Raw genomic sequence first — 18,676 nt, 5'->3', positions numbered from 1 at the left:
TCTACATTTTCAGCTAATATTTAGCAAAGTTTTAACATAGCATTTAACATTTGATACAAGCTGATATCATTTGATGTAATCAGGACCCTAGACATTGGATTTTTGAAATAACTAATGTTTTGTTCTCTTTTGACATTTTTGTATTTGAACTGCTCAAATTCCGCTTTAGACCATTGGAGCTTAAGAGGAATTCTAAAGTGAGACTATGGCAAACCAAAGCAGTCACTCACAAGCCATTTAATTACTTTTTAAACCTCCACAAGATTCTAATGGCAGCTGTAAACAAAACAGTGCTGCATGGAATATTCACAGACATATGATGCTACTATCCCCGCTTTGAAACAGGTCACTAAAGTCAGTCATGACACAAATATACGTATTTGGTGTCAGATTTGATTGAATACACAATCCGTGTTGAATGCATCTGCTGACCTAATCATCCTGACAAGTTTCAAAGCCTTGCTGGTGTGTGAATACCAAAATGTTTTATGATAGCAGAACTGAAAAGAAATTCTACAGTTCAAAAAATATTTATGAAAGATTTTACTGAACATTCTTCATCAATGCACAATTCAGTAAGAAGATTTAAACATTAGCCAAGAGGCATTAATAGGGATTGATTGGAGATACATATACTTGGAAGGATCATTGTTTCCAGTTAGTTTACAACTCGAAGAAAATTGTTATAAAATGGTGTATTGATGGCATTTATCACCTTGGAGATTATCAAAATGTTATTAAAATCTCTCAGGTGTATGCTGGTTTTGTTTTAAGGATAAAGCTGATACCACGCCCCCCCATGTGGTGCTCATGTGGGTGTGTACAGAAATATTGGAATATGGTGGCTGGTACACTTTTTAACATCTTGGGAACAGTACTACCCAAGCAGGCCCGTAGTTACGAGGGGGCCTGTGGGGGCACAGCCCCCCGACTTCTGCCCAAGGCCCCCTGATTGTGGGGTCCCAAGCAGCCCCTGGGTCCTCTGCCATGTCTGCAGGGGCTGCCTCCAGCCCCTGAGCAAATTGCGTGGTGGAGAAGTCACTCATGGGGCCGGAAGCAGAAACAGTCGGGGCTCCCCTTTAACTGGAGCAGGGGGTTGCCACTTGCCAGCTGCTTCTGCCCCTGCCGGTGCGCTATTTTAGCGGTGGGGAAGGAAGGCTGGCAATGAGACCAGCTCTCCCTGCCGCTGCCCTCCCTTCCTGTCACTAAAACAGCGTGTCGGGCTGGGGGCAGAAGCAGCTCTCAGCCCCTCCCACCAGTTAAAGGGTCAGATCAGCTGGGAGGCTGGGGGCTGCTTCTGTTCCCACCTGACACGCTATTTTAGTGGCGGGAAGAGAGGGCGGTGGCAGCAAGAATGGCAGGTAGAATTGCTTTCACCACTGCCCTCGGTTCCAGCCACTAAAATAGCTCATGGGGCTGGGGGCAGAAGCAGCCCCCGGCACCAGTTAAAGGGCCCGTGGACCAGTTAAAGGGTATGTGAGGGCTTCTGCCCCTGGCCCTGTGCACGCTATTTTAGTGTCAGCCAGGGAAGAAAGGCTGGTGGAGAGAGCCATCACTTTAATCAGCTGATCGGATGTCGCTTTAACTGTGCGGGAGGCTCAGGGTTGCTTCTGCTCCTAGCACTGTGCACTATTTTAGTGGAAGGGAGGGTGGAGAGAAGCAGGGAGGAGGGGGGAGGGAGGAGAGGAAAGGTTGTGTGGGGTGCCGGGAAGTGTGAGTGGCCTCTGACAAATTTAAATGCCCCCCAACCTTCCATATCCTGGCTACGGCCCTGTACCCAAGGCTCCTGAGGTCTTTTTATTGCATTATTTTAAGATTTGATTTTTGATTTATACCCTGCCCTATCCCACAAGTGGGCTCAGGACAGCTTACATCAACAACCCACTGAAACAATAAAAACAGTAAAAAATAGTAAAACAATGGATAACACAATAAATAGTATAAGGTGCTAGATGTATCAGTACACTACATGGTTAAATACTTAACAGGAGAGCCAGTTTGGTGTAGTGGTTAAGTGTGCGGACTCTTATCTGGGAGAACCGGGTTTGATTCCCCACTCCTCCAGTTGCACCTGCTAGCATGGCCTTGGCAGAGGTTGTCCTCTGCTATGGTGAGCCATAGCTCTGGCAGAGGCTGCTGTGAGAGCCCTCTCCAGCCCCACCCACCTCACAGAGTGTCTGTTGTGGGGAGGAAGGTAAATGAGATTGTGAGCCGCTGTGAGACTCTTCGGAGTGGAGGGCAGGATATAAATCCAATATCATCATCATCATCATCATCATCATCATCATCATCATCATCATCATCATCATCATCATCTTCTTCTTCTTCTTCTTCTTCTTCTTCTTCTTCTTCTTCTTCTTCTTCTTCTTCTTCTAATCTTGGCTAATTTTTGAAAGACAAAGTGTCTTCCAAGTAAACTGGATGGGTTAAGGAGGAACGTAAGAACCTAAGAAGAGTCATTCCGGATCAGACCAAAAGCTCACCTAGTACAGTATTCTGATTGCACAGGGGCCAAGCAGCTACCTCTTGGAAGCCCATAAACAGGATGACTGCAACAACAGCATCCTACCTGTGCTCCCCAGCAACTGATACAAAGAAGTATACTTCCTCTAGTACTGCAGGGAATAGATAACCATCATGATTAATAGCCATTGACAGCCCCGCCCTCCATGAATTTGTCCAACCCCCCCCCCCCTTTTAAAGCCTTCCAAGGTGGTGGCCATGACCACCTCAAATTAACTATATAAAGAAGTACTTTATTTTGTCTTCCCTGAATACCCCACCCTTTAGCTTCAGTGGATATCTCCACCAGAGCTTTTTTTCCAGGGGAAGAATTGCAGATTTATACCCCGCCCTTCTCTCTGAATCAGAAACTCAGAGCGGCTTACAATCTCCTATATCTTCTCCCCCCACAACAGACATCCTGTGAGGTAGGTGGGGCTGAGAGGGCTCTCACAGCAGCTGCCCTTTCAAGGACAACCTCTGTGATAGCTATGGCTAACCCAAGGCCATTGCAGCAGGTGCAAGTGGAGGAGTGGGGAATCAAACCCGGTTCTCCCAGATAAGAGTCCGCACACTTAACCACTACACCAAACTGGCTCTCTTCACTGGAATGCAGTGGAATGGAGTTTCAGAACCTCTTTGTGGAAACAAAATTCTTGTGGGATGGGAGTTCATGAGGGGTACCGGGGGAGCATGACATAGCTTGTAAAGAAACAAAAATATTAAAATAAAATTTTTAAAATAAGATTAAATGAAGGGATGCCCTGTAGCAGCTGTGGGAGAATGGGGAAGCAACCAGATAGTGCAGGGGACGTTATTGTTTATAAAACATCTTTATTGTTTATAAAAATTATTGGGCCTCCTTTACAGTCTTTGATCCAGCCATCATCGTTCAGCATTAGGCACCAAAAAAGCAAGAACTGAGGAAGTTGTTGACATCTAAAGTTTGGAAACTGCTTTAAAGTAGAGGTAAGTTCATAGAACATGAAAATAATATTGTTTCAAAGAATCCCATGGGTTTCTCCTTCATTTCCCTCTTGAGAGTTCCAGCATCTTATTTTTCCAGAAGAAAAACTCTGGTCCCCACCAAAAATTGAGTGATAGCAAAGTGAGTTTGGCTTACTACCTTAGATAATAAGAAAGAGATTAAAGATTGGAAAGCATGTTGGATTCCACTATTATGTTATATCAAAAGGATTATTTATTAATCACCACAGTATCATCAAAACAGAAAAAAAAATTAGTACCAGTTTCCTTAATTACATAGTTCTGTGTATACAGTGGATGGTAGATGCTTCCAAAGGTACGATGTCCCTGACTGCAACTTATATATCTTAAAACACTGCTTTAAACATGCATTTATTTAAATTTATTTGTACCCCACCTTTCTCCCCAATGGGGACTCAAAGCAGCTTACATCATTCTACTTTCCTCCATTTTATCCTCACAACAATTTTGTGAGGTAAATTAGACTGGGAGCAAGTGACTGGGTCAGGATTATCCACTGAGCTTCCATGGCACGAGTGGAGGATTGAACCCAGCTCTCCCAGATAGTAGTCGAAAAAGAAGAGGAGGAGGAGGAGATTGAATTTATACCTTGCCCTTCACTTGGAGTCTCAGAGCAGTTTGCAGTCTCCTTTCCCTCCCTCTCCCTACAACAGGCACCTTGTGACATAGGTAGGGGTGAGAGAGTTCTGACAGAAACTGTTCTTGAGAGAACAGCTCTGCTGAGAGCTTGTGGGTGACCCAAGGTCACATCAGCAGCTGCATGTGGAAGAGTGAGGAATCATACCCGGTTCTCCCAGACTTAACTACTACATCACACTTGCTCTTGCTGTTGGTATGAACATTCATCAAAATCAATAAGAGTTTAGCATCTTACAGCATTATAAATTAGTAAACTGTTAATCAGTAAGTCTTATAGCTTGTTCTTTCAATGAAAGTCAAACTCAAATGATTTGAATTAATTACAGTTTAGGGTGGGAATATTATTTTAGATACTCATTAGCCGCCCTGAGTCGCTTCGGTGGGGAGGGCGGGATATAAAATCGAATAAAATGAAATGAATGAATGAATTACCGAATACATATTTATTGGTCTGATTAATTAATTTGGAAAGTCCTTATTCCTATTGCAATGTAATTAAGGAAATTGTAATGGTATTTGCTTTTTAATTTGATACCAGTGGTTAAAGATTTGATGATCCATTTTGCAACTGATGTAAATGCACATGGTGTGCATTACATTACAGTGCAATCCTGGGCAACATTGCTCAAGTCTTTCTACATCCATTGGTTTCATTGACTGTATGTTGCACAGGACTGCACTGTTACAGTCGCTCATGCATGTGCTCAGTGCACATTGGAAGATCTTGGATGCTTGATGTTTTAACTTCTGTTGTAAACCGCCCTGAGCACACTTGCAGGAAGAGCAGAATATATGTAAATTGAAATAATAAAATAAAAAAAATAAATGATGCATGTAGGGGAAGCAGATCTGTACACCATTGTCTAAACAAGAGGTGGCCAAACTTGCCTAACATAAGAGCCACATAGAATAAATGTTAGATGTTTGAGAGCCACAAGATATGGGTGTCAGATGTTCAAGAGCTGCAAGGAAGGAAGGCAAATAGATAGGGGAGGGAGAAAGGAGAGAGAGGTGGAAAGAAGGCAACTTTAACTTTAAATGCATTTTCCAAGCTGGCAGCTGGCTTGACTTGGAAAAGCGATTTAAAAAGAAAAATGCCTTCTCCAAGCCAGCCAGTGAGGTAGTGGGGGCTTCAAAAGCCACACAATATGTGCAAAGGAGTCACATGTGGCTCCTGAGCCACATTTTGGCCACCCCTGGTCTAGACTGCTTGATATAGCTCTGTTTATGGTCACAGTGGTACAACAACATAGCCAAAACTGACCAGGACGATGATGCTGGGTATTTTTATCAAGAAATTTAAGCTGAGTAAGCACATGCATGTTCATTTATCCTTAACCCCGCATCAGGTGATGACTTGTGTGTGTGAAATTATCACTACCTCAAATGCAACACTTTTCAATAAAGGCATTTTTTTTTTCACATTTATCTCCAAGTCACCAAAGAAGTATCATGCAATATGCATGTATATCTGAAACCACTTTGATGTGATGGAGTTCCTGTTGATGGTTTAAGTTACTGATAACCAGGCCTCGGATTCAGTGGGGGCTCACAGGAGCGCAGCTCCTGAACCTTTCTGAGAGTTCCACCTCTTCCTTCCTACCTTGTCCATTGAATAGTAGGTGCAGCTGCATAACAATCCCTGGATAAGCTCCACCACCTACTTTTCTACAAAACTACCCCTGCTGATAACTATCTTGGAAGCTAATAAGAGTTGGCCATGGTTAGTACTCGGATTGGAAACACCAAGGAAGTCCAGGATTGCTGTGAAGGGGCAGGCAATGGCAAACCACCTCTGCATGTCTCTTGCCTTGAAAACCCTATAGGCTGTGACTGTACTGTACTTTCCACTACCAAATGTCTCCCAAGTTGTGTAAATATATAAAACTACCTTCTACTGAGTCAGACCATCAGTTCATCTAGCCCAATTTAAAATATTTACTTTTTAAAACTTCACTTATACCACACTTTTCTCCTCAGTGGGGACCAAAGTGGCTTACAACATTCTCTCCACCATTTTATCATCCACAACAACCTGTCAAAGGGTTAAGCTGGGTGTGTGTGACCTTTCACTTTACTCCCCAATGAGGACATAAAACAGCTTACATCATTCTTCTCTGCTTCATCTTTTCCCTCACAGAACCTCTGTGAAGTACAGTTGTGTGTGACTGGCCTGATGTCAACCAGCAAGCTTCCATGGCAAAGTGGGTGTTGAAACTGGAGTCTCCCAGATCTATAGCATGCTCGCTTTCCAGTATTAAAACTGTTGGTTTCACAAGGAAATTACAGGCTTGTCCCACTCCCATATCTCAGTATAATGCATGTATGAATTTTTAAAGTTTTTGAATCAACAGGAATTATTAATGATTTTTTGCCTTCCTAAAGCAAAATTAAAAAGGTAAAGGTAGTCCCCTGTACAAGCACCAGTTGTTTCCGACTCGGGTGACGTCGTATCACAACATTTTCACAGCAGACTTTTATGGGGTGGTTTGTCATTGCCTTCCCAGTCATCTACAAAATTACATCACCATTTTCTAATATATGTTTGTGGGCTCAACTACCCATCCCCCATTTTTTTCTTTAGCAAATGCATTCTCCGTGGTTGTTCAGTAAAACCCAGACAGAAAAAACAACTAGATCCCTTTCCTCCCCTGTTATTTTCTCACTGGACAAAGCCTGAGCAGAGAGATCCAATATAGTGTAGTGGTTAGGAGTGGCAGACTCTAATCTGGAAAACTGGGTTTGATTCCCCACTCCTCATGAAGCTTGCTGGGTGATCTTGGGCCAGTGCCAGTTCTCTCAGAACTCTCTCAGCCTCACCTACTTTACATGGTGCCTGTTGTGGAGAGAGAAAGGGAAAGATGATTGTAAGATGCTTTGAAACTCCATAAGGCAGAGAAAAGCAGAGTATAAAACCTACCTTTCTTCTTCTTTCATTTTCTCCCACTGGTGAAAAATACCTGAAGGTTTTCCTCAGTAAGGGTAAAAGCATGTCAGACATGGTTTGTTTCTCTCCCACACCATTCTCCTCCTTGATTTAATAATCTGGAGGGGTGGTGGTGGTGTTCCTATTTACTAAAGGAAAAAAAGGTTAAAATAAATGGGGGGTGGGAGAGATGCATGTAGTTCAGCTGTGTGTCTATTCTATTTTACAGGCAAGTAGGAAGGCAGAGATAATTTCCCAAATGATGCAGCCATCCCACATGAACTGAATGAAGCAATTGTCTCACACCTCAGCTTCCTTATGATGTTTCATAGCCTAGCATACAGCTGTCTCCGAGGCAGGGACCTGTCAGCGTTTGCAACCTGTCACTCTTGGCAGTATCACATTTTGTAGGTACTACAGAGTCCTCCTTTGTCCGTTTCGTGCTCTGGAATTCAAAAGCTGAGCAGCAGCTTCCCCCATTTAGAGGCAACAGATAACTCAAACGAAATCTCTGTGGTAAATCTGCTTTTCTAGCACCTGGCACATTTCTTCTAATGAAGCCTTTTTCTCTCCATGATATGAATCCATTAGACCCCGCAAAGCTTGAGTATGTAAAATATTTTGTTTATCTGGCTCTCCTCAAAGGTGCTGTCTGTCATCATAGATGTCGGCAGTAAATATCACCACAGCCATCACTGAAAGAGGGCATAATGCGAGAGGCGATTAGATTTATAGCGAACATAAACTGTAAAGCCTCTAATAACCATAATTCCCAACTTCAATCATAATATCAGTATTAAAGCCAAAGGTTCTCCAAGCCTTTTTTTCCATCCCTTTTTGGTTTCCAAAAATATCGTAATTGTTCTTTCAGTGTTTTGCCTACAGTACTTCACCTCTAATTTAAAAGGGAAAAAAGAGCCTGTCAACTGAAGGCCAGAAAACAACAACAAAAAAAGTACTGAGAGAGAAAGAGATGAATTGCTGTGTTTGTATGTTATGCAATTAAAGTGGACAAAGAGGGAGTCAGAAATAATTTTCTGACAGGCTGAGAGAAACTTTGCGTGTGTGTGTGTGTTTGGTCACCTACATATATGAGTGGCGGGGGGGGGGGATGCTCCTGCTTAAAACTTTCAAATGTCACCCCTATCTTTTGAACACAATTTGAAAAACTTTTTAAAAAGCAGTGTGAAAATTCTGCCAAGGAATGCTGATATGCAACACAGTGTGATGGACAGATATCCATGCCAACTGACAGAGAGGCACATAGTGAATATGGGGAAGGGGGACACAAGAAGGGGTAACTTGGTATCCCCTTATTATTTGTATCAATTTAAAAATAATTGCAGGTCCTACAAATAACTCAGTCTCTGGACAAATATCTACATGTTCCCAGAGATACACCTAGGGTTTCTTACAAGGCTCACCTCCTGGAACTGTTTCTGGCCAAGAAAATGGTGTGGTGCTGAGGTAAAGCTGGGTCTCAATCCTAAATGGGCACCTCAAATACAGGAACTGAGGAAAACCTACCTCTCATGTGTGATTGTATTATATCTGACAACATTGAACTTCTGCCATGTTGATGAGCATAGGACCTTTCTGTAGAAACTGCTGTGGGGAGTACTCTTTGCCCTACTTCAGGTAAAGCAAATTTGGGATTTATAGGATTGGGATGACTATTTTATTCTGTATGATCATGGCATCCATCCATCCATTCCTGTATTCTATTTGAAAAACATTCTAGTTTTCTAAGGATAATATATATGCATTAGTTGTAGATTTTTTGTGCTGAAGGCCGTGATCCTGGCATAGTAGTATCTGACGTTCGGCCAGCAACTGGGACCAGCATTCTCAGAGGTATAACGCAGAAAGATAGAATTCTCTCTGTGTCAAAGTGAGAGAACTTTATCTTTCTATGTTATACCTCTGAGGATGTCGGTCACAGTTGCTGGTGAAACGTCAGGTACTACTATGCCAGGACCATGGTCATACAGCCTGGAAAATCTGCAACAACTAATGAACTCTGGCTGTGAAAGCCTTCGACAATATATATATATACACACACACACACACACACACACACACACACATATATATATACACACACACACACACACACACACACACACACATATATATATATACACACACACACTTTATTATGAAACAAACCTGTCTAAAATCAGAAATACCAAATCCAGCCGATGATGGCTGAACTTTCCTCAGCTTCATTTGAAACTAGTTCAGTGTTTATAGTCTTTTTTAGAAAGTGTTCAGGTGGGGGAAAATCATTAGTTTTCAAGAATTTCCTTTCAGCTTGCAGTATTGGTGCATTTACCATATTGAATGGTGCCAGTGGGAAGTATAGTTTCAAGTACCAGCCATGGCTGAGAGCCACTTGGAAATTCAATCCTCTAATCCTCCCAGAAACAAATACACTTGGGAACAAATGGAGGTGATGACAGATGAAATTCTAGGACTACTGGGCAAATTGAAAGCTTAACTCTGGGTGTGCAAAACATGCTCCCGAAGCTTAGTTGATCTACTAGCCAGTATATGTAACTTCTGACGAAAATCACCCTACATACCAAAGGACTGAAAAGTTGCAGGCATAACATTTTTTAGAAAGGGTTCCAGAGGGATACATGATAATTATAGGTCCAGCAATTATAGGCCACTTGGTGCAACATCCCCTTTTGGGTAAATTAGTAAAAAGCGTTATTAAAGAAAATTACTTGCACATTGAGAAGCAAAGCCTTTGGAGGAAAAATCAGCTTGGCTTCTCCGAAGGGATGCCCTGCTTTGCCAACATTCTGGAGTTTTCTGAGAAGGTTAATAACTGTGAGGGTAAGAGTGATCAGATAGGCATTATATCCTTGGACTTCCATAAGGCTTTTGATAAGATATTTCACCAAAGACTCTTCAGAAAGCTTAGCTATTTAACAGGGATGCTGCCAGCCTCCATGTGGAACCTTGAGATCTCCAGGAATTACAGTTCATCTTCAAACTACAGGGGTCGGTTCTCTTGCAGAAATGGATGCTTTGGAGGATGGACTCGATGGTAATAGACCCGTAACCATGGAGAGGGGGCTGGGGGGCCCTGCCCCTGACTTCCTGTCAGGGTGCCCCTACTCAGGGCCCCTAATATTCCCTCTCTCCCCAGCTTTATCATGAGAGACCACAGGGATAAAAAAAATCAGGCAGGAGCAGCCACTGCCCTTCACACACCTTTAAAAGCACACTGGCGGCTGCTCCTGCTGCCCCTCCCCCTGCTGTCACCTCCACCACCTCCTTTTCCTCCTGAGGGGTCACAGAGGGGGGAAGCTGAGGGTGGGGGTTTCCCCCTCCTTCCCAGGTGATTTAAATCACATGGGAAGGGCACCCAAAAGCAGCTGCCGGCCTCGTGCAAGATTTAAAGAGCTAGCCAAATAGCCAATTGGTGGCCCCTTTCAATGGTGTGAGAGGGGTACTGGCTGCTCCTGGGTACCCCTCCTGCATGATTTAAATTGCCTGGGAGGGAGAGAGCAGCCCCACCCTCTTAGTTTCCCCCCCACAGCCCCTCCGGAGGAGAAGGAGGTGGCAGAGGCAGCGGAAGTGGGGGCAGCAGGGGTAGGGCTGTTTAAAACATGCAAGAGGGTGGTAGGAGCAGCTGCTGGACTCCCGCAGGGTGAGGGGGCTGCTAAGTGCCCCAACTATTTTTCGTCCTCCCCCAATGTCAGAAATCCTGGCTATGGGGCTGGATGGCATTGTGCCCCACTGAAGTCCCTGTCCTTCCCAGGTTTTACCCCCAAATCTCCAGGAATTCCCTACCTGGATCTGGCAACCCTACCCCCCCAACCCCTGCCAATAGTCAGAGGGGACCTGGTAACCCTAATTCAATGACAGGAAGTAGGTGCAGAGAAATTCCCTTTCCTTTTCTCTACTCTAGAGTTGCCAACCTCCAGGTGGGTCTTGGAGATCTCTGGGAATTACTGTTTTCCAGACTACAGAGATCAGTTCCGTTGGAAAAAATGGCTGCTTTTAGAGGGTGGATTCTGTGACATTACACCTTGCTTATGTCTCTCCCTTGCCCAAATCCTACCCTCCAGCTTCCACGCCCAGATCTTCAGGAATTTCCTGTCCCAGAGTTGGTAACCCTGTCCCAAAGGATTAATATCTCTAGGCAAGGGTAGACAGGTTAGGATCTCTTTATATGAGATGTGAGTCAGGTTGGTGGTTTCTTGTATTTTCAGAGAAACCGATTACTCTGAGAGAACAAGAACTTTCTGTTGTGGATGGACAACAAGCTTCCATTTACTTCCCATCCAAGTCTCCAGAATTCAGAGATGTTATTCTTTCCAAAGCTCTGTAGAGTGAAAGGGTATTTTTAAAAATCCAATTATTTCCATGTATGAGGTGCATGTATTCTCTTGCATATGTTTACAGTTGAGCATAACATGCCTTCTGGGGAAATCATTAACATTTGGTTTGTGTGGCATTTTTTTTTACTAGATTTACTGCTTTGCAAAAGGAAGGTGTGTATAAACATTCAGCGCTCCATGAAGCAAATGAAGTGCGTTAGACATTTGATATACTGTAAAGCCTTTTAGCTTTTGAAAAATGCTCTTTCCACTCTGAATGCCTTCAAGTGGCCACTAAATAATAGCTGTCTTTCACTGATTGCATCAGAGAGTTTTACTGCAGCATCCAAATTGGCTTCTAAGATTGCATAGATATTTGTGATATTCAAGGGCTGAAATATTTTGCAAATTCAAGAAGAAGAAACAATAAACTGCAAGCTTTGTAAATCACATAGCCTCATAGAAGAAAAGGTTAAAAGAAATATAGTCAAATGCTTGTAATCTTCATTAGTAGGGTGATTACTAATATGTTACATGGAACACAGAATATAGCTGGTATTCAAAGAGCTATTTTAAGGTTCTGCACAAAATTTCAAGGGGATAAGAGAGCCAGTTTGGTGTAGTGGTTAAGTGCGTGGACTCAAACCAGGTTTGATTCCCCACTCCTCCACTTGCACCTGCTGGAATGACCTTGGGTTAGCCATAGCTCTCACAGAGGTTGTCCTTGAAAGGGCAACTGCTGTGAAAGCCCTCTCAGCCCCACCCACCTCACAGGGTGTCTGTTGTGGGGGGAGAAGATATAGGAGATTGTAAGCCGCTCTGAGTCTCTGATCCAAAGAGAAGGGAGAGGTATAAATCTGCAATTCGTCCATCTTTAACAAAATCTTTTCATTTTATGAAATGTTACATTGGTGTTTTTTTTTTTTATTATAGTCATGCGTCATTTTCCTAGGTTTACATAGGATTCAAACTTCCAGGGCTTTTTTTGTAGAAAAAACCCTAAAAGGAACTAATTTGCATATTAGGCCACACCTCTGATGCCAAGTCAGCTGGAACTGCATTCCTGTGCATTTCTGCTCAAAAACGGACCTGCCTTATTTGTGGCCATTCCCATCCTTGAGTTGCCAAATGTCTCTATGTGCTCCCCTTGCAAATAGAATTTTAATTCTCTCTAAATCAGGAACCCTTCCTTCTATTTGTCTGAAGACAAACAGGGAGGATCCCCTGCACAAGGAGTACAATCCCTTAAAAATTCACCAAGATTAGAAGGGGAATAGTTACAAATGGAAGTTTGCAGGGCTTTTTTTTTAAAACCAAATTTTAGGCAAGATTTTAGCTGATGCACCAGAGATTGGTAGGTGTCCAGAAGCATTCTTGCCATGTCTTGATTGTTAAACATTCAGCTAGAGAAGAAGCATTTGTGAAACGGGGACAACGAAGTACTATCCCATTCACCAAGGATACTTTGTGCATAGGTGTGCATTGAATTTTGTGCCTAATCACATTTGGAAAGGACTAAAAAATTTGGACTTAAATTTGTGACTTGCTGCACTGGAATACTTTGGACTTTGTTTGAAGGAGTTTCTTGTCTAATCTCAGGAAGTCCCTACACAATTTGTTATATGTGGCTTTATTATTATATGTGGCTTGATTTCCTATGTATGTTATCATTTAAATTTATATTATTTAAAGCATTTAGTATGGTATTGGTTTCCTAGTTTTTTTAGGCTGGCATCACGGAACTTCTGGTTTTCCTACTCTCAACTTTTTTGTGATTTCTCTTTGGTTGTGTATGCCTACATGTGGAAGCAAAACTTTCGTCCTTCGCAGGTACTGCACCAGACAGAAAAGATTAGTACTTAAAGAGGAAGCACCACATTTATGGAATGAAATGGAAGCACACTCCGTGAACTGTACTTTGAAAACACAGACCTATCATCACAATTCTTATGGGGGTACGACTACTGCATAATGGATGGGCGGGGCAATGTGGGTAATGGCAGATGCCTAAAAGAGGAGCTCCTGACTTGCCCCCCTATTATCGCCTTCTCTACTTCCTTTAACCGCTGAGAAAGTCTCGATACCTCAGCCATTAACAGACTTCTTTTCCCCCAGCCAGGACCGCAGGTCCGTTGACGATCTGAGCACCGCAGGCAAGATGGCAGCTGCGACAACTTCTTCTCTGTAGAAAGCGCCTCCTTGACTCCTCAGGCCTTTTATGATACAATAGCCCGCCTGGAAGAAAACATCGGCACCTGAATTTTGTCCACGATTGCCCCACTCCAAGAGGAACTAAAAAAACCAAAACGAATCACTAACTTCAGCACCCCGACTGCAGACCTTGCATTCAAAGCGGCTTCCAAGGCACAGGAGGATATAGCAGGCCTGCAACAAATGACAATATGGCTGCAAGACAAGCTACTCTACTTAGACAATAAACTGCAGACTCATAACATAAAATTTCGTGGTCTGCCAGAGCAGGCAGAGGAAATAAAGAAATTCGGGTCTTCCTAGCTAACTGGTTGGCGACATGCTTGGGGCTTGAAGACAGGGTCGCTCCATTAATCGAAGCAGTGTATCACTCAGGTCCTATAACGCCCAGATCGAAGGATTTCCCAAGAGATATCCTGGCCACCTTTCCTGACTCAAGGACAAGAACCACAATCTTTTTAAAAGCTCGCCCAGAAGAAGGCCTGTTATTCCAGAAGCGCAAGATCCTGGCCCTTTTGGATCTCTCCCCAGAAACATTGCTTCAGCGGAAGGAGCTGCGACCAATTCTTAATAAACTCTCCGAACATAAAATCTGTTTTTGCTGGTCCTCTTCCTCTCAGATCACTGTAATACATCAGGGCCAAAGGCTGCAAGCCTCCAGCTTCGAATCAGGTTGTGCTTTCCTTACCGTGCTACAGATAGATCACCCCAAGCCTCCTTCTCCTACATCAGGTTGTCCATCGGGACCCAACAATCCTTCCTTCTTTCTGAAGAACTGGAAACGTCACTGAGGTCCATACTTTGACTTTTGTCGTACTCGATTTGCTAGTGGAAAACTGTAAGCTTATTTACTATTGCGTATTTGTTTTTCTACACTGGAAGTAGAAAATTAATATTCATACTGCTTATACACTCCTAATGGGGTGTATAAGCTATCCCATTTCTAGCTATCCCTGACTAGTTCTCAGGTTTCATATTTAGGCTTAGTTCATTTGGGTCATTGTCTCCCATGGGAACTGACCATGAAGTTATGTTTTATGTTAGGTATTTATGTTGGGTTTTATGTTGGGTATTTTTATGGGGATTTTGTTGTTTTTATATGGGAACCAACCTGCAACTCTGCTCAGGACGGCTTTTGCCTCTGTCTTGGGTCAATCCAACTGAAAAGTGGATTGGGCCAACTCTGTCTTGGGTCAAAGCAACTGAAAAGTGGCAAGGCAGCAGGAGTTGATGGAATTCCACCAGAGATCTGGAAGCATGGGGGCACAGTACTACATAGCTCACTTCACAAAGTACTTGTCACCTGCTGGGAACAAGGCAAATTACCACAGGACTTTTGTGATGCAATCATCATCACCCTATACAAGAACAAAGGGGAAAAGTCAGACTGCTCCAACTACCGGGGGATAACCCTGCTCTCCATTGCAGGCAAAATCCTTGCCAAAATACTCCTGAACAGACTGGTGCCCGCCATTGCAGAAGAACTCCTCCCAGAAAGCCAGTGCGGCTTCAGAGCTAACAGGAGCACCACCGACATGGTATTTGTTCTCAGGCAGCTCCAAGAGAAATGCAGGGAACAAAACAAGGCTCTGTATGTGACTTTTGTCGACCTTACCAAAGCTTTCGATACCGTTAGCAGGAAAGGCCTGTGGCAAATCTTGGAACGTTTAGGATGTCCCCCAAGGTTCCTCAGCATGATCATCCAGCTACACGAAGACCAACGAGGCCAAGTCAGACACTGCAACGACCTCTCGGAGACCTTCCCAATAGGCACAGGTGTAAAGCAAGGCTGCGTTCTCGCGCCAACTCTCTTTACGATCTTCTTTAGCATGATGCTTCAAAGAGCCGCAGTAGATCTAGATGAGGACGATGGTGTCTACATCCGCTATCGCACCGATGGCAGCCTGTTCAACCTGAGGCGACTAAAGGCCCACTCCAAGACAATGGAAAAACTCATCCGAGAGCTACTGTTTGCTGATGATGCTGCACTCGTCTCCCACTCGGTATCAGCTCTGCAGCATATGACGTCCTGCTTTGCAGAGGCTGCCAAGCTATTTGGCCTAGAAGTTTATTTATTATTTATTTATTTATTTCATTTATATCCCGCCCTCCCCCACCACGGCAGGCTCAGGGCGGCTAACAACATTCTACAATCATACAATAACAAGTAAAACCTTAAAATTACAATATAGAACAATAAAACATTAAAATATTAACTTAAAACCAATCCAATAATACAGTTGTGATGCGGTATAGATCTTTAGACCGCATTGGCGGACCCTTGGTTACCGTTTTTCCTAGCAGTCCGAGTATGCTAATTTAAAAAGGGTGGTCTTGCAGGCCCTGCGGAACTGTTCAAGGTTCCGCAGGGCCCGCACCTCCTCTGGGAGTCGGTTCCACAGGGTAGGGGCCGCGATCGAAAAGGCCCGTGCTCTGGTACTCTGATATTTAATTTCCTTCGGCCCAGGGACAGTCATTAGGTTTTTCCCGGTTGACCTCAGTGCTCTCTGGGGTTCGTATGGGGAAAGACGGTCCCTCAGGTAGACAGGTCCTCGGCCATATAAGGCTTTAAAGGTAACGACCAACACTTTGTACTGGACCCGGTATATAATCGGCAGCCAGTGCAGTCCACGTAGCCCCGGCTGTATATGTTCCCGTTTTGGGAGTCCCAACAACAGCCTGGCCGCCGCGTTCTGCACTAGCTGCAATCTCCGGGTCCGGCACAGAGGTAGCCCCAAGTAGAGGGCATTACAGTAGTCTAGTCTTGAGGTGACCGTTGCGTGGATCACTGTTGCGAGGTCCCGGCGCTCAAGGAAAGGGGCCAGCTGCCTTGCCCGCTTCAGATGGAAGAATGCTGACTTGGCAGTGGCTGCTATCTGGGCCTCCATCGATAGTGAAGGCTCCAGTAAAACACCCAGACTCTTTACCTGGCGCGCTGCTTTCAATGGCGCACCATCAAAGGTCGGGAGAGTTATTTCCCTTCCCAGAGCGCCGCGACCCACGCATAGGACCTCTGTCTTCGCTGGATTCAACTTCAGCCCACTCAGCCTGAGCCATGTCGCAACAGCCTGTAATGCCCGGTCGAGGTTCCCTGGGGCGGAGTCGGGCCATCCATCCATTAGTAGATAGAGCTGGGTGTCATCTGCATATTGATGGCAACCCAGCCCAAACCGCCAGGCAATCTGGGCAAGGGGGCGCATATAGATGTTAAACAACATCGGGGAGAGAACTGCTCCCTGAGGCACCCCGCAATCCAGTGTGCGCCTCCGGGACCGCTCGCTCCCGATAGCCACCCTCTGTCCCCGACCTAGGAGAAAGGAGGAAAGCCACTGCAAGGCCGACCCCTCAACCCCAATGTCGGCGAGGCGGCGCGTCAGTAACCGATGGTCGACTGTATCAAATGCAGCCGACAGGTCTAACAACATCAGTACCGCAACGCCGCCCCGATCCAGTTGCCGTTGGAGGTCATCCACTAAGGCGACCAGCACCGTCTCCGTCCCATGGCCCGGCCGGAAACCAGACTGACATGGGTCTAGGACAGAAGCGTCATCCAGAAACCCCTGTAGCTGCTGCGCCACGGCCCTCTCAATAATTTTACCTAAGAACGGTAAATTAGACACCGGCCGGTAGTTCGCCAATTAGTCTGAAGAAGACAGAAGTTCTCCACCAGCCTGCACCCCAGGAAGATTATCACCCTCCCTGCATCACTGTGGGTGAATCAGTTCTGAAGACAGTCCAGCAGTTCAGCTACCTGGGGTGCATCATCTCCTCAGATGCTAAGATCGACAAGGAGATCGACAACAGGCTGGCAAAGGCAAACTGTGCCTTTGGCCGACTGCACAAAAGAGTGTGGAGCAACAAGCATCTGAAAAAAGGCACAAAGATCAATGTTTACAAAGCGGTTGTGATGACAACCCTCATCTACGGCTCCGAATCGTGGGTTTTATACCGTCATCACCTGCGACTCCTTGAGCGCTTTCATCAGCGCTGCCTTCGCACCATCCTCAACATCCACTGGAGTGACTTTGTGACCAACACTGAAGTTCTCAAGCGGGCGGAGGTTACCAGCATCGAGGCACTGCTGTTGAAGACGCAGCTGCGCTGGGCAGGGCATATTTCTAGGATGGAAAACCACCGCCTTCCCAAGATTGCCCTGTATGGCGAACTCTCCACCGGCCATCGAAATAGAGGGGCACCAAAGAAGAGGTACAAGGACTCCTTGAAGAAATCCCTTGGCACCTGTCGCATCAACCATCACCAATGGTCTGACCTAGCCTCAGATCGCAAAGCGTGGAGGCACACCATCCACCAGGCTGTCTCTTCTTTTGAGAACGCACGCATAGCTGGTCTTGAGGACAAAAGGAGATTGAGGAAGAATCGCACCGCTACAGCACCAACCCTAAATCAGACTTTTCCCTGCAGCCACTGGCCAGACCTGCCTGTCCCGCATTGGTCTTGTCAGCCACCAGCGAGCCTGCAGCAGACGTGGACTATTGCACCCTTCTTAAATCTTCGTTCGCAAAGCCAAGCCGAGAGAGGGGGGTCAATCCCTGTTTGTCTGGCACCAGTCTGTCTTGCAACCATTTCGGACCTTACGTTACCAGAGGAATCCATCTGACGACGATATCTTCTTGCATTCATTGTGTTCAGACTCTCAGACTTTTTTTTTAATTTCACTGCAGTAGATGGACCCTGGATTATGTATGACACTTTTATACCTCAGACTTCACCTTTTTGGTTAAGGCCAACTGTTTTTCTCCACTTGACTTCGGCCTTCCCGAAGTCTGTAGCACTGTTTGTAACTCCCCTTCTTTTGCTTTGCTTGTTACACTTTTGCTATTGTATGCATATTGCCTTTGATAATCCATTTAGTTGGATAAGTTTCTTTTCTTTGTATAAGGCATTTTATACAACCCTAATATGTGAAGATGTCTGATTTAAAGTTAATTTCTTTTAATTGTAGAGGTCTTAATTTTGTAAAGGCCAAGAGACTTTCGTCAGCCTTAACTAAACTACAACCTGACCTTTTATTTTTGCAAGAGACACACGTAAA

This window comes from Heteronotia binoei, chromosome 16, assembly GCF_032191835.1.
Source record: "Heteronotia binoei isolate CCM8104 ecotype False Entrance Well chromosome 16, APGP_CSIRO_Hbin_v1, whole genome shotgun sequence".
Lineage (NCBI taxonomy): Eukaryota > Metazoa > Chordata > Lepidosauria > Squamata > Gekkonidae > Heteronotia > Heteronotia binoei.
The sequence above is the reverse complement of the archived record's forward strand: the minus strand, read 5'-3'. Positions refer to the sequence as shown.